Source organism: Gossypium hirsutum, chromosome A11 (genome assembly GCF_007990345.1).
Source record: "Gossypium hirsutum isolate 1008001.06 chromosome A11, Gossypium_hirsutum_v2.1, whole genome shotgun sequence".
Lineage (NCBI taxonomy): Eukaryota > Viridiplantae > Streptophyta > Magnoliopsida > Malvales > Malvaceae > Gossypium > Gossypium hirsutum.
Window position 1 is genome coordinate 64,929,127 of NC_053434.1, and position 15,919 is coordinate 64,945,045.

A 15,919-nucleotide genomic window follows, 5' to 3' on the forward strand; every position below is an offset into this window, starting at 1 on the left:
TTCTGGTAGCTTTTGTTTTATGTTTGAAGATTTATATGGCATGTATAGAGTTTAAATGAAATGAAGTAAAGACGTTATAAACTAGTTAACAACATTTTGTACTAAAACAGTTTTTGGTTAGTAGCAGTAGTTTGAGTTTGAAAATTTACCATAAATCATGAAAATCTAATTAGAGGTTGAATAAAATATGAAATTAAATCTTATTGAATCTAGTTTCACATAGAAGAAATGGTGTAAGCAAAAGGCTATCATATAAGGAGATATTTGAATTTTTGTGAGATAAGGTCAGAGTGATTTTGAACTCCCCTATTCTGATTTGTAAAAATCATTAAAAATTGGAAAAATATTAATTAGGAGTCGTACTATATATGTATGGATTTCTTATTGAGTCTATTTTTAATAGAAACAAACGTCTTGGTTATTTGAATTCTGTACATGGAGAAATTTGGTTTGTAGTGCATAGGGGTCAGAGCAGCCGAACCCTGAAACAGGGGAGACTTCAACTAATAAATTGTACTAATTGGCCCAACCAAAAATTCTAGAAAAATATTAGTAAGTAGATATGTGAGCCTAGATTTAGGAAAAATTTACAGATTTGGATTTTGAGTTTTTTAACTCGAGATATGATTTTTTTTTTGCATCTGTAACGCAGTTGGACAGCTTGTCTGGAAAGTATGATATAAATTGTTTTAATTTGTTTAATTGCTCAAATAAGTTTAGTAATGCCTCGTGCTCGACTCCGGAGACGGTCTTGAGTAAATGGGGCATTACATTTATTGGTATCAGAGCTTTGGTTTAGTCGATTCTCGGAACAAATTTGATGTGTAAAGTGTTTAAAAATACATGCCATATAAATCTGTGAGAGTGTGATGTGAATGATCCGATCTAATTACTAATTTTTGTTATAGATTGTAAAGATGTCTGATAGACCCGATGGTGCTAGTCAGGAAGAGGAAGTTAATAGTAGAATACAGACTTCTGAGCAGGGAACAAGTGGTAATGTCCTGATTTCTTTGATGAGAGAGGAGGAACTTAAAAATATGATTTACGGATTAATGAATCAGTGGTATCATGAAACAATACAAGGAAGAAGTCAGGCACAACAACCTCCTCCTCCCCCTACTGTACCACCAGTTACAACCCCGGTTGCTCCTCTTTTAACAGATGAATCTAGCAAAAGAACACCGATTGAAAAACTCAGAAAGTTTGGAGCTGAAGAATTTCGAGGGAGATCGGACGATGATCCGGTTAAAGTAGAGTATTGGTTAAAGAGTTTAGAGAGAGTTTTTAAACAGATGATGTATTCTCCGGAGGACTATTTGAGATGTACAGTTTCGCTATTGAAAGAAGAAGCGTATAATTGGTGGGAAACCATTGAGGCAGTGGTACCTGCAGATAAACTTACCTGGGAATTCTTCCAAAACGAATTTAAGAAGAAGTATGTAGGAAAGAGATATTTAGATAAGAAGAAGAGAGCATTTCTTGATCTTCGACAAGGGAATAAAACAGTGGTCGAATATGAAAGAGAATTTGTATATCTCAATAGATATGCTCGGGATGTTGTACCGACAGAGGAAGAAATATGCATTAGATTTGAAGAAGGGCTTAATGATGAAATCAGAATGATGATTGAAGGTACAGAGATTCGAGAATTTGTGGTTTTGTCTGATCGAGCTCAAAAGATGGAAAAAGTGTATAACAAAAAGATGCAAAGAGAAAGAAGAGGTAAAGAGGTATACAAAAGAATTAGCATTGCTTATGCTTATGCTTCACGGCAACTGAAACCGCATGAACGCAACTATCCAACTCATGATTTAGAATTAGCAGCTGTAATTTTTGCCTTGAAGATTTGGAGGCACTATCTTTATGGTGAAAAGTGCTATGTTTATACGGATCATAAAAGTTTGAAGTATCTGCTTTCGCAAAAAGAATTGAATCTGAGACAAAGGCGTTGGATAGAACTTCTAAAAGACTATGATTGTGTCATAGACTATCATCCAGGGAAGGCTAATGTAGTACCCGACGCACTGAGTAGAAAAGTTGCGATTGAATTACGAGCAATATTTGTACAACTTAGTATCACTGAAGATGGAAGCATTTTGACTGAATTAAGAATAAAGCCAGTAATGTTTGATCGAATCAGATCAGCACAGTTAGAAGATGATAAGTTGTTAAAGAAAAGAGAGATGATTCGGAATGGTACAACAGAAAATTTTAGCATTGATGGAAATGGCTGTCTAAGATTTCAGAATTGACTTTGCATTCCGGATAATTCTGAGTTGAAAGAGTTAATTCTTCGAGAAGCTCATAATAGTCCATTTGCATTTCATCATGGAGGTATGAAAATGTATCGTGATTTGCGTGAATTGTATTGGTGGTCGGGAATGAAAAAGGATATAACTGAATATGTGGCAAAGTGTTTGACTTGTCAACGAGTGAAGGCAGAACATCAAGTTCCATCGGGATTACTTCAACCCATCAATATTCCTGAATGGAAATGGGATCGAATAACGATGGACTTTGTGACAGGATTACCGATGTCTACAAGTAAAAAGAATGCTATTTGGGTAATAGTTGATCGACTTACGAAGTCAGCTCATTTCTTAGCTGTGAGAACCGATTGGTCGTTAAAGAAACTTGCTGAGGTTTATGTTCGGGAAATCATTAGATTACATGGTATTCCAAAATCAATAATTTCTGACAGAGATCCAAGGTTTACGTCAAAGTTTTGGAAGCAATTACATGAATCTTTCGGTACTCGACTTCATTTTAGTACAGCTTTTCATCCACAGACTGATGGTCAATCTGAACGGGTAATACAAATTTTAGAAGATATGCTTCGAGCCTGTATGATTGATTTTGAGTCTAACTGGGAATATTATTTGTCATTAGCCGAATTTGTGTATAATAATAGTTTCCAGTCAAGTATACAGATGGCACCGTATGAGGCTTTGTATCGCCGAAGATGCCGATCACCCGTATGTTGGACAGAACTGAATGAGAAGAAGATGATTGGACCTGAATTGGTTCAAGAAACAGAAAGTACAATTAAGAAAATTCGGGAAAGATTGAAAACTGCTTTTGATAGACAGAAATCGTATGCAGATTTGAAACGACGGGATATTGAATACTCAGTCGGGGATAAAGTATTTTTAAAGGTTTCACCTTGGAAGAAAATTCTAAGATTTGGTCAAAAAGGAAAATTAAGTCCTCGTTTTATTGGGCCTTACGAAATTATTGAGAGAATTGGACCAGTAGCGTATCGATTGGCCTTACCTCCTGAACTACAGAAAATGCACGATGTCTTCCATGTTTCTATGCTAAGAAGATATCGATCGGATCCTTCACATGTTATTACGACCGAGAATGTAGAGATTCAACCTGACTTATCGTATGAAGAAAACCAGTTGAGATTCTAGCACGAGAGGTAAAAGAATTACGTAATAAACGTATTCCTTTAGTAAAAGTGCTATGGCGAAGTCACAGTGTTGAAGAAGCTACGTGGGAACCAGAAGAAACGATGAGATCTCAATACCCCCATCTCTTTTCAGGTAAATTTCGAGGATGAAATTTATTAAGGGGGAGAGAATTGTAATGAACCGAAAGTTACGGTATCGGAAATTGAGTCTTGAGTACTGTTTCCGTGAAATTTATTCATGAATATTTATTAGAAATATTTATGAATTATAGTTGAATGGTTATTTAATGTTTGATTAAGTTAAGTTGCTTGAATTTAGAATAATTACTAAATTGCATACGGTATAAAAGTTTAATTATAGATTAAAGATTAATAAAGGGACTAATCTAACAATTAGACCCTAAGTGACATGTGTGTGTTAATATTGAATAACATGTGTAATAGTTGGTAAAGATATTAAATGTGTTAAAGTAGTTTTTCTTATAGATTAAGTTATTTTATAAGAATAATATTATATTATTAATATTATTATATTGAATATAGATTTACGAGTAAGTTAAAAAAAAGAGAAAGAAAGAAAGATAGAAAAGTTACAGAGAGCAAACGTGAGAAAGAAAGAAGGAAAGAAAGAAAGAAATAGAAAAGGGAAATTTGAGGATTAAGGCCCTAAAGTTTAATTGGTAAGTTGTTTTAGCTCATTTTCTTATGATTTTTATGTTTATGGATGCCTAATTCAAAGTTCTACATGTATGAGGTTAAAATGAAGAAAAATAGAAAATTTTTAGATATTGATTTAGTTGAATAAATTGAGGTTTTATGGGTTAAATTGATAGGAATTGAAGTTAGAAGTGAAAATTGAGTGATTTATTAAAAGAATTCTAAGTTAGGTTTAAATAGGGATTAATTTGAATAGAGCTCAAAATTTATGTTTTATAATGAATTTTATGAGTTAGAAATTGTTAATGAGTTGATTAAAAGAGAATATGAAGCTTAAGTTAAAGAAAAAAAGATTTGTAATGGAAAAAGGACGAAATTGGAATTTTTGTAAAAGTTTGATAGAAAGTGAAAATGTGTTTTATGAATTAGTATATTGATGATTTTTAATTGTATGATTGTTAGTAGCAAACGTAGCACCGGATACGTCATCAAAGAAGGGAAAAGAGAAAGTGAACGAAGATATCGATTAAATTCGATAAATAGTGGTTTGTATTTCTATAAACCGAGCTTAATCGTTATTGCTATATTTGATATTGATATTGTATGAAAATGTGAATGAGGTAAGTATTTTTACCATATTGAAATGAATGTGATTTTGAATACCCTATTAACAGTGTCGGGCTAGTCGGATATAGTTGACATGTCAGAGGAATTGGAAGTATTGGGATATTCCGACATTGAGTCGATGAGACACTATGTGTCGACTACTGTTAAAGTTCCGGATTTGTTCCGATGAAGTACTTTGTGTACTATAATGTTAAAGTTCCGGATTTGTTCCGATGAAGCACTATGTGCTTATCCCGGAGTGTGGGTTGGATTCGTGTATCAGTTAGTATCCGAGTTATATTAATAAGGGTAAATAAAGTAAAGATTATTAAAGTACTGATTGATATTGAATAATAGCAATAATGTGTTTAAATTACCATGTTTTAAAGTTGATTAAACTATTGTTTATAGAAATACCACTGAGAGTATTCTCAGCGTACGGTTTGTTTCCGTGCGCAGGCTAGGTACGAAAGTATAAGGACTTAGCATACAAGCCGATCCCCGAACTCAAATTGGTGAAGTTTCTATCTTTTTGGAAAATGGCATTGTACCTAGGATGTCTTTTGGTCATTTTGAAAGTATCTAAGTTGTTAAGTGATATTTTGGTATGTTTTGTAAATGTTACCAAAACCTTAAGTATGGTATGTTTTGATATGTTAGTGAAGAGTAATAAGAGGAATTGTTGGTAAATGTTGTAGAGAGAAGAAATGATGATGTTATAAACTTAGTTATCAACATTTTATACTAAAACAGATTTGGACAGTAACAGTAGTCCAACTTTGAAAATATACCAAAAATAGTATAAAGTGAATTAGATGATGAATAAAATATATAATTGAAGCTTAATGAATCTTTTTTATATGGAAGAAACAAAATAGGTAAAGGAGTTGTATTTTATGAAATATTTATGTTTTGGTGAAATAGGGTTAGAGCAATTTCTGGATTCCCTATTTTGACTTTAGAAATTCACCATAAATTGTGTATTAAGAATTAGGACTCAAACTTTATATGTATGGATTCCTTATTAAGTTTATTTTTAATTGAAACAAATGGAATAGTCATTGGATTTCTGTACAGGAAGAAATTTGATTCGTAGTGCACAAGGTTTAGAGTAGTCGAACCCTAAAACAGGGGAGACTTTTTCTAATAAACTGTACTAATTGGCCTGAACAAAAATTCTAGAAAAAAATTAGTAAGTAGATATATGAGTCTAGTTTCATGGAAAATTTACGGAATTGGATTTCAAGTTTCGTAACTCGAGATATGATTTTTTTAGTGACCGTGACGCAGATGGATAGTTTACTACGAAAACTGTTTAAGTGCTAAGATAAGTTTTGTAATGTCTCCTGCTTGACTCCGGCAACGGTCTCGGGTAGGGGGACGTTACATGAACTCACTCATCAAATTTCCTGGCTTTTAATATGCTAGCTAGATCCTTCACAATCAGTTCATCATTACCATTATTTTGTAAGCCCAACAACTTCTCAAACTGTAAAGTTTTTATTGCCTCTTTTAAGATTGTTTTTTTTTTCAATTTCTAAAGTCATTATCTGAAAGTGACGTATTAACTACGAAATAACTCTTAGCCTTATTATGTTCTTCACTTTTATTAGCTTTCGACTTGTGACCTTTACGGAGTTTTCTTCTTCTATTTATGATTAATATCCTACCCTTCCAATTCCTTCAAGAGCTTCACCTTTCTGAACTTGCATTTGCCTTTGTTTGTCTCCATATAGTTTGGGAAGAAGATGTTAAGATGATCCTCTCGAATCCTAAGAGACCCACTCGATTTAACATCCTCATTGAACCCATCTTACTTATTTGATTATGATCCATAACATAACCCATACAACTATCCACCAACACCCCTTTATGTAACGAATAGTGAATCAAAGCTCATGACTAATGCATAAAGAACGTAATCTAGAGGTCACTTGATGAAATGGGGATCATTTGACACACTTGAACTAGCCCGATTTGTGGACTATGTGGAGAAGCCCATTTGCTTAAAGCTTTAGTGACCAAGTGAAGCACTTAAGGAAAATTAAGGCTACCATAGTAATAATGGAAACTAATCTTAGAAGATTTGTAATCTTATAAGATTTGATTTTGTAATATTAGAGGATTGTGTAAATCCCTAAAGAATCTCAATTGTAGATAGACTTTAATCTCGACTGTCGATGTAAAGTAAATTGTACAGTTTGATCTAAGGGTGTTTAACTATAAATAGAGGCCTTCCTCATCATTTGTAATCATCCCATTTAGAGTTACAAAATACTTTGAGAGCACTTACTTGAATACTTGTTGAGCTTTTTCTTTTTTGTGGCTCTTTTGTTCTCTTGGTGCTTCTTTCTCATTGAATTGCTTCTACTTTATTTTCGGTGCCTCGGAGAATTTCTATTGTGAATTCTCACTTATCGAGAGCTAGGCTGTCTTAGGTGAATTTGAAACTAAGAAATCGCCAAGGCCGCATGGATTGCGAAACTAAAGTTTTAGCCTTGTGACACTTAGCATGAGCTAACCTATCTATATGCAATGTTACATCTTCTACACTTTTTACTTTTAGCCCAATTGGAGCCTCATTTGGAATGCTATCCCCCTTACTAATATCATCAAGCCTGTTAGTAATTTATTGAAAGTGATTTAAAGTTTCAACATTACCCTGTCCCCTCTCATTTATTCTTGCTAGCATCTTATCTCTCCTCATGACAACTATTGACCCACTTTCCTAAACCATATTATCAAGATCAATCAGTGTACAATAATCACCATCTTTTTCACCTTCGTCTTGGCTTGCCAACAACGACTCCTCATCTTCCTTTTAAGAGACTTGATTTCTTTTATAGATTGTACCTTTTTCCATACCATTACCATAATCACTAAGCATCTCCAAGGAATTGCTCATATCCTTATCGCTACTACAATACTGTTTAAACATATTTGGATAAAATTCATTAACATAGACAAAATAAAGTTCTTCACCAACTTGAATTTGAATAACATCATTGATATCTTCAAGGCATTTTATAATAACTTGAACATTTCCTCTCATAAAAGAACTATGTCGTAGAGTTCCATCTTCCACAAAGATGAATTCACTCCATATTTTTGCAATGTTTTGGAATGTAATTGAATTCCAAGCATGAATGGAAACAATCATACAGGTTAACCAAGCTTTATAGCTCTCCACCTTAATTGCTTCTGACCATTTCTGTATATTTGAAAACCATCTATCTAGTTTATCCCATTTATTCAACCTGACAATCTCCATCTTCTTCACACTTTCAAAAACCAAAAAAACCATCGAACTATATAACGTCATAATTGTCACTCCCTCTTAACTATCTTTACTTATTTCTTTTACTAAACTTTCAATCATATGGAAACTTCTACACCACCTAACCATGCTTCTCTGTAAGATGTGCAATTTCTCATTGTCTGTCACATCTTTGATGACTTTCTAGTCCATCATCTTCTCACTCCTAACAACCAAACTTTTTCTTCTAACACTTAACTCCACACAAACCCTCATTTCTTTTGGTTTATATCTATCGTGAATCATGTATTCTTTTTTATCTACATGTTTTCTCTTTCGAAAAGATGATCAACCTTTAAATGTCGCCAAATTAACACCCAATCGATGCTTGTACATCTAAAAGTCGCTCATTCTCTCTATAGCTCTACTTGCTTTTGCCAAATATCCACACTTTATAAAACCAAACCTTTTGCCTACAGCATTCCCCTTATTTGGAATAAAGGCATCCAAAACCTTCCTATGGTAACCAAAAAATTGTTTCAGCCATCACCAATTAATCTTTTTAATTGGTATATGACTTAGTAAAAAACTAATTTCAATTGTTAATTTTTAGCTACTCTCATGACTTGTTTTGATAAAAGAAAAGGAAACTTTTGCTTATTTGGAGGAGGTCTTGTTTTTTATAAGAGTTTTTCCCTATCTTTTTAGTTTCAATTCAAATTTGTACCAACTATTCTTTATTTTATGTCTAACTATTATATTGGGTATGATTCTTATTTCAGTCAAATTTGAGAAATAATCTTTCAGTTAAATTCTGTTTATTTGTTTCAATCAAATTCTGATTAGTCTAGATTATTTTATTATTATTAGACCTATGAATATAAATAGGCTCTTTTACAACCTTAGAAAAAAACATCCATTAGAGATTAGAACTCATAACACATTTAGAGAATTTTTTGTTTACGTTTTGAGGGTTCTTTGTTTTCGAGTTTTCAAGGTTTAGTTTTTATTTCCATATTTTGTACTCTTCGTTCTTTTTCCATTATAGTAAAATTATCTTTACCTGTGGTTTTTTATCTTCTTTGGAGGGGTTTTTCCACGTTAAATTTGTTTGTTCAATTTCTCAATTTATTTCGTTATTTTTTACTTATTGCTTAATCAAGTCGATCCCAAGAAGTGGTATCAGTGCTAGTTCAATTTTCATAGATCAGTCCATTCAGAAATGGCAGCAGCAAGGTTTGAAATTGAGAAGTTCGATGGTGAGACAAATTTCAATCTGTGGCAAGTTCGGATGATGACAATTCTAGTACAAACCAACTTGAAAAATATTGTTACTGGGAAAAAGCCTGAGAATCTAAATCAAGCAGAATGGGAAGAGCTTGATTAAAAGGCCTTCTCTGCAATCCAGTTGTGCCTCTCGAATACGGTATTTCAAGAGGTATTGATGGAGAGACCTCATCCGCCTTGTGCAAAAAGTTAGAAACTTTTTATGCGACTAAGTCTCTAGCTAGCCGTTTAGTGTTGAAACAACATCTATTTACATTTCGCATGAACAAATGTGAGTTTCTTAGAGATAGCATCAGTCAATTCATTACTCTTTTCAATGATTTAAAGAACGTTGATGTTCATATTGATAATGAAGATCAGGCTATGCTATTATTGTGCTCCTTATCCCATTTATACAAGTCTTTCAGGGAGACCCTTATTTATTGAAGAGACAAACTCTCGTTCGAATATATGAAGGGTCATTTGTTGAGTAGAGACAAACTCGACAATGAGTTTGGTTTGGATAGTAAGGCAAATAGGCTAGCTTCCATTTTGGTAGCATTAAAGAAACGAGACAAAATGTGTTGCTATTTTAAAAAGTTAGGTCACGTCAAAGCAGATTGTTATAAACTGTGAAATAAAAGAACTGCTGAGAGTAACGAGGAAGATGTAGCTGGTGCTAATTTGGCCGATGAAAGTGATAATGATTTCTTGTTAGTGTCAACGAGCGATAACCCCAAGCTCAAGTCCGAGTGGATCTTAGATTCGAGATGTTCTTTTCACATGTGTCCCAATAGAGAATGGTTCTCAACATACAGTTTGGTTGAAGGTGAAGTTGTGTGTATGGGAAACGATTCATCTAGTAAGGTAATTGGTATTGGTACTGTTAAAATTAGGATATACGATAAGAAATTAAGACACTCTCAGATGTCAGGTATATACCTAATTTACGAAAGAATCTTATCTCTTTGAGTATTTTAGACTTGAAAGGATGCATAATCAACATCGACTCGAGCTACATTAAAGTATCTCGTAGAGCTTCCATTTTGTTAAAATTAAAAGAACCAGTAGTTTTTATATTCTGGAAGGTTTTACAGTGACTAGTGAAATCGGACGTCCCTCGTCTATTGCGGAGTCGAAGTTAACTCGTTTGCAATAGAGGCAAGTTGGTTATAGGAGGGAAAAAAGTATGACCGTTTTGTTGAAGAGATGTTCTCTTCTGGATGCAGGTTTCGAAAAGTTAGGGCATTGTGTTCGTGAAAATCAGACTCGAGTTAGTTTTAATTTGGCAGTGTACAAGTCGAAGGCTAGAAGTCTTCTAGTTTCTAAGCACAGATTCGACTCAATTAATTCCTTGCATGGTTCAAGATGGCCTGTGGCGGGCTTTGGCAAAGATGGCATTGTGGAAATATTAGTCAAGGTGGAGACTTGTTGAGTATGACTCCTATTTCAGTCAAATTTGAGAAATAATCTTTCTGTTAAACTCTGTTTATTTGTTTCAATCAAACTCTGATTAGTCTAGATTTTTTATTATTATTTGAATTATGAATTTAGCCTATAAATAGGCTCTTTTACAACCTTAGGAAAAAAACACCCATTAGAGACTAGAACTCATAACACATTTAGAGAATTTTATGTTTATATTTTGAAGGTTTTTTGTTTTCGGGTTTTCGAGGTTTAATTTTTATCTCTATCTTTTGTACTCTTTGTTCTTTTTGCAATTATAGTAAAATTATCTTTGCATGTGGTTTTTTATCCTCTTTGGAGGGATTTTTCCACGTTAAATTTGTTTGTTAAATTTCTCAATTTATTCCGCTATTTTTTTACTTGTTGCTTAATTGGGTTAGTCCCAACATATTATAATACATATGTAATAAATAAACATTTTCCTTCTTTTTTTAGGATGCTTTTTCTTCATATTATTTTACTAATAACCAAATAAAGCATAAATGTTTTATTTTGTTTTTTTAAGAATAATTGTGATTTCATTAATAACCAAATTCTACATAATTTAAAAGGAAATCATTAATCACATAAAATGTTGAATTTACCCTTGCCTATGTCTATGAATTACACATGTTATGTTTATATGTGAAGTTAGTAATGGATGTATATGTGTGTATATGTTACATATTTGTTATTCTTAGGTGGACTTTTTTAAGTTTTAATTTAGTTCTATAAACATGAGATGAATTAGTAATTATGGTACTTTAGACTTTAGTTATAATCTTGTATATGTTTATTATGTAAAGATTATGTATGTATGGATATTGGTATGGAGTTTTTGTTTTATTATAAGATACATTGGGTTATCAGACATTTAATTGAATTTGAGAATTATTTTAATTATGAATTAGAATTATTTTGTATTAAAAAATTAAATCATGTTTAAAATTATTAATGTTTTTGAGTATCAGATATACGCTTCTTCCCTGAAATCAATGAAGGTCTTGATAAGAGGTGTCATATTATATTGTTAAACAATAGTATTATCAAATAAAATATTGTCAAAAATGGATTAATTCAAGTTAAATGAAAATGACAGTTGATTGCAATAATAGTGTGTATATGTTACGCAGTTGTTTGAATTATTTATATTTGAAAAACTGATAAAAACGATCAATTGAGTATTAATTCTATTAATATTAATATTATTATTAATATAAGAGAGTGAAACTTCAAAGTATACTAAAAATATGATACTAAAAAATCATACCAACCACGGTAATCTCCCATTGTTGGAGGGATTGTCCTTTTAACTTCTTTTATAAAAAAAAAAGCAGCAATTATTGAAAGTAGAAAAAAGTAAACTAGAAAATTTAGGAGTGTATGTAGCAAATTCCATCTTTTCTTTTTAACTTCTTTACAGTCCAATGATGCTTAATGTACCTAACTGTTTTATTTTTCTATCAATCTACATGTATTTCATTTACAATAAATTAAAAAAATAATATAATATTTGATAATTTTTTAATTTGTTTATACATATTTTTTTAAACTTCATCTTGTATAAAATGATATTTTTTAAGTAATGCATTTTCCTACGAATAAAATTAAACTGATCAGAACATTAAAGACAAATATTAATAAATTATTTAAACATATTAAATATTAATTAAAATTATTAAAAAAATTCTCTTACTCCTCCTTGTCGTTTATTTCAATAAAGTCGATCCTTAAAAGTTTACCAAATTTGTTAAATACAATGCTTTTACTTTAAAAATATTTAACCGTCCTAAATAAAATATTTCTTTTACTTTTTAAAAAATATCTTATATTTTAAAAATTAATAGGAAATTTTTATATTAACTTCTAGATAAATTAGAAGCCACTGTCAACACTAGAATAATCTAGACCACACCATAACTCATATTTAACGTTAGTAATACTGATAATAAAAGTACTACATTCAAAATGTTAAATTCAATTCAAATGTACCATACTGTCAAATTTGATTAAATTTGAAATTTTTTTAAAGATAAATTTATTAATTCATTTAATGAATGGAACCGTACAATTCAAAAAAAAAGTGAATATTTATCGTAGATGGTGAAGGACAAGCTCCATTAACATAACAAAAGCTTTAGCCTCAGCATCAATAGAATATTATGACAAGTTGACAATTGGCTTTGTCATAACTCAAGCACGACATATCTGGACTAATTGCAAGCACTTAATACGATAAGGAAATCAGCCTTGGATGATCCAAAGCGGCAAGGAAAAATCGACAAAAGAATTGAACATTCACCAAACTAGAGAGGTTGACAACAAAATCATCCCTAAAATCGCTTGTAAAACTAAAATTATAAGCATAAGCAAACTAAAAAATATGCTACAATAGTAGACAAAAAATTCTAATTATAAAACAATGGCAAAACAAACAAAAAATATAAAATTTAAGACAATACGGGTCCAAATCGACACGTGAAATCATTTATTATTCTAAAACAGTCTCAAAACAGAAACATATTAAAAAGTTGACGAAGAGGCACCCACTTTTCAAGAAAAACTACTGGTGGCTAGTGAAGTTTTAACGAATGGCAGACATCGTCATCTATCCATCACAACTTGCGAAGACAATAAAGATACCCACAAAATATATCTGCAAACTGAAAAGAGAGAAAACATGTGTAGTGAATGAGAAGAAAAAAGAAAGAAAGAGTTGATGGGAGAGAAAAAAGGCGGGTGATAATCAACCCCCGGAGGCTGACACTGCCACTGAACAAAACAAAAAATAAGAAGCGAACGACTTCGACTATGTTTAAATTTGAAAGTTTAATGATACATAAGTTGCTTTCTTATATACCGATTTTGGTGAGTTAACAAAAATGATAATGTAAATTATATATATATGGAGTATTAAAAAATAAAACCATGTTATCTATATTTATAAATAACCTCATTGAATTAATGTATTATTTTTTAATTGAGTATTAATAATATTGTTGAGTGGGTTGATTTTTTTATTCAAACTGTCATCTGTTGAACAATTGTCTTGGGACCTAGGTTTTATCTCCTGACTACATGGAGAGCCCCAAGGGTTCACAGAGTGGGAATGCCTCGATTGGTGAAGAGAGTATATGCTTAAAAGATGCATATATAATTAATCAATGAAGTTGTACGCGATGTGGATCGAACCACCAACTAAGTCATATCTAACTTTTTCATGGAGACATGGTATCACTTGGGTTTGTGGAGTGGAAGCTCTTCGGTTGGTGGATAGAGTACGTACTTGAAGGACACGTAGATAATTAATTAATAAAGTCGTGTGTGATGTAGATCAAACACCAACCAAGACATAACTAAACCATGTCTGATTGAAAAAGCTAGTTATGTCTTGGTTGGTGATTCGATCTACATGGTGTGTGATTTCATCGATTAATTATCTATGCATCCTTTAGGTTTGTACTCTTTCCACCAATTGAGGCACTCTTACTCGGTGAATCTTTGGGACACTCTGTGGAGTCGAGAGACAAAACTCGAGTCCTAGGGCAATACCTACGATTGTTGAGGATCTAATCGACTGCCCGACAGATGACACTTTGGGGACTTCTCTCGAAATAGTCGGGCCTTTTTGGCAAATATATTAAATATAATTTTTTTAAAAAAATTAGTAACTCTTAATCCTTAGGATATACATAGCTAAGCAAAACATATATATACTTTTAACATAGATTGGTGAAAGATTTGACATACATTTATATCATAGCCACCTTTAGCCAAATGTTTTATACTCTCGAAAAAAAAGGGAAAGAAAGAATATTTGGTGGTGAACTTAACTTGCAATGGGAGGAAGGATCCTTTGTATGCACCAAAGTGCACGCCACATAAACGTGACAAAAGGGATAATAGTTAATCGTGTCATCTGTGGAGGTCATTTGCTTTTCCCCAATAAAATCACTCTAAAATTTCCAACGCTGATTTTTTTATTGTATGTGCTTGCCACCTAAAGTTATGCATGTGGCCTTTAAGCTGTCTAAAGAAGTTTGGAGAAACAAGTTACTATGGTTATTTTTTGGTTATTTAATATTAGACTTAACAAAGAAATTATTTATGTACCAAAAGAAAGTTGGGTAGTACGAAAATGATAAAATCTTGATAAATTTAAAATTTTAGATTCGAGTTTTATAGATGTGTGAGATCTTGATGTTTATTCAATTTAATATTTATAATAATTAATTCTATTGAAATAGTTATAATGTAAAGTTACTACTGATTTTATTAAAAAACTCTTATTCAAGAGTAAGTATGGCCTTCTAAACCAAGTGAGGCATTATGGTTACAGTATCAATATTTTATTTATATGTTTAAGTTTTGTTGGATATTTTAGATTCAAATTTTTAAATTTTTTTTGTTAATTTTTTTAATACAATGTATACTTTTATCTGTAATCTTTAATCTTTAAATGGAAGAAAATTGCATTTAAGTTTCTTTTTATTAACTTTTAAATATAGATAAGTTTATATTTTCTAAAATATTTATTGTTTATATTAAAAATTACATAATAAAAGTAATATAATTGAAAAAAAAAGGGAAAAATAGCTTAGCTCGTAATTGTTGGATATGTTTTCTAAACAAGTCTCATTTCTATTATTTATTTATTTTTATCAAATTTGTGATAAACTTTCTGATTTCAATAGGCAGGTTAGACTATGAATAAGGGCTGGTTGGAAAATTAAAATTTTGAGTATTATAAACCATTTAATTTAACTTTTTTTTAAAGAATCAGTGAAAACTTGTCAAGAGAATATATTAAAAAGTAATCAATTGGTTTATTTTGTCTATCTCAACACTATTTTATCCTTTAAACTAGAAATTAAATCATAATATTTAAATTAATTACTTTATTATTAGTTTGAATATTGTTAAAAGTATATCATATTTAATTTAAAAAAAATTTAAAATGTACATTTATCAAACACTATATCATATCCAAAAACTTAAATTTTTAGTAAATAACAATCAGTTTTTATAATTCTACTTCAATAATTATTGAATTTAATCTTAAAAAATCAATATCTAGTTTACCAAAAAAATTTAAATAATGAATTTTTAAATATAACATTTCGACATATATTTTTAATTAAATATTTTATTTATTAGTGAATAATTTAAAACCTAAAATTTAAAAATCTCTTACTCGAAATGTGACCTTCAAACCCACCTGCTCGGGATCCGGTTTAAATCCCTAGCCTCTAAATTGCTACCCACGCACC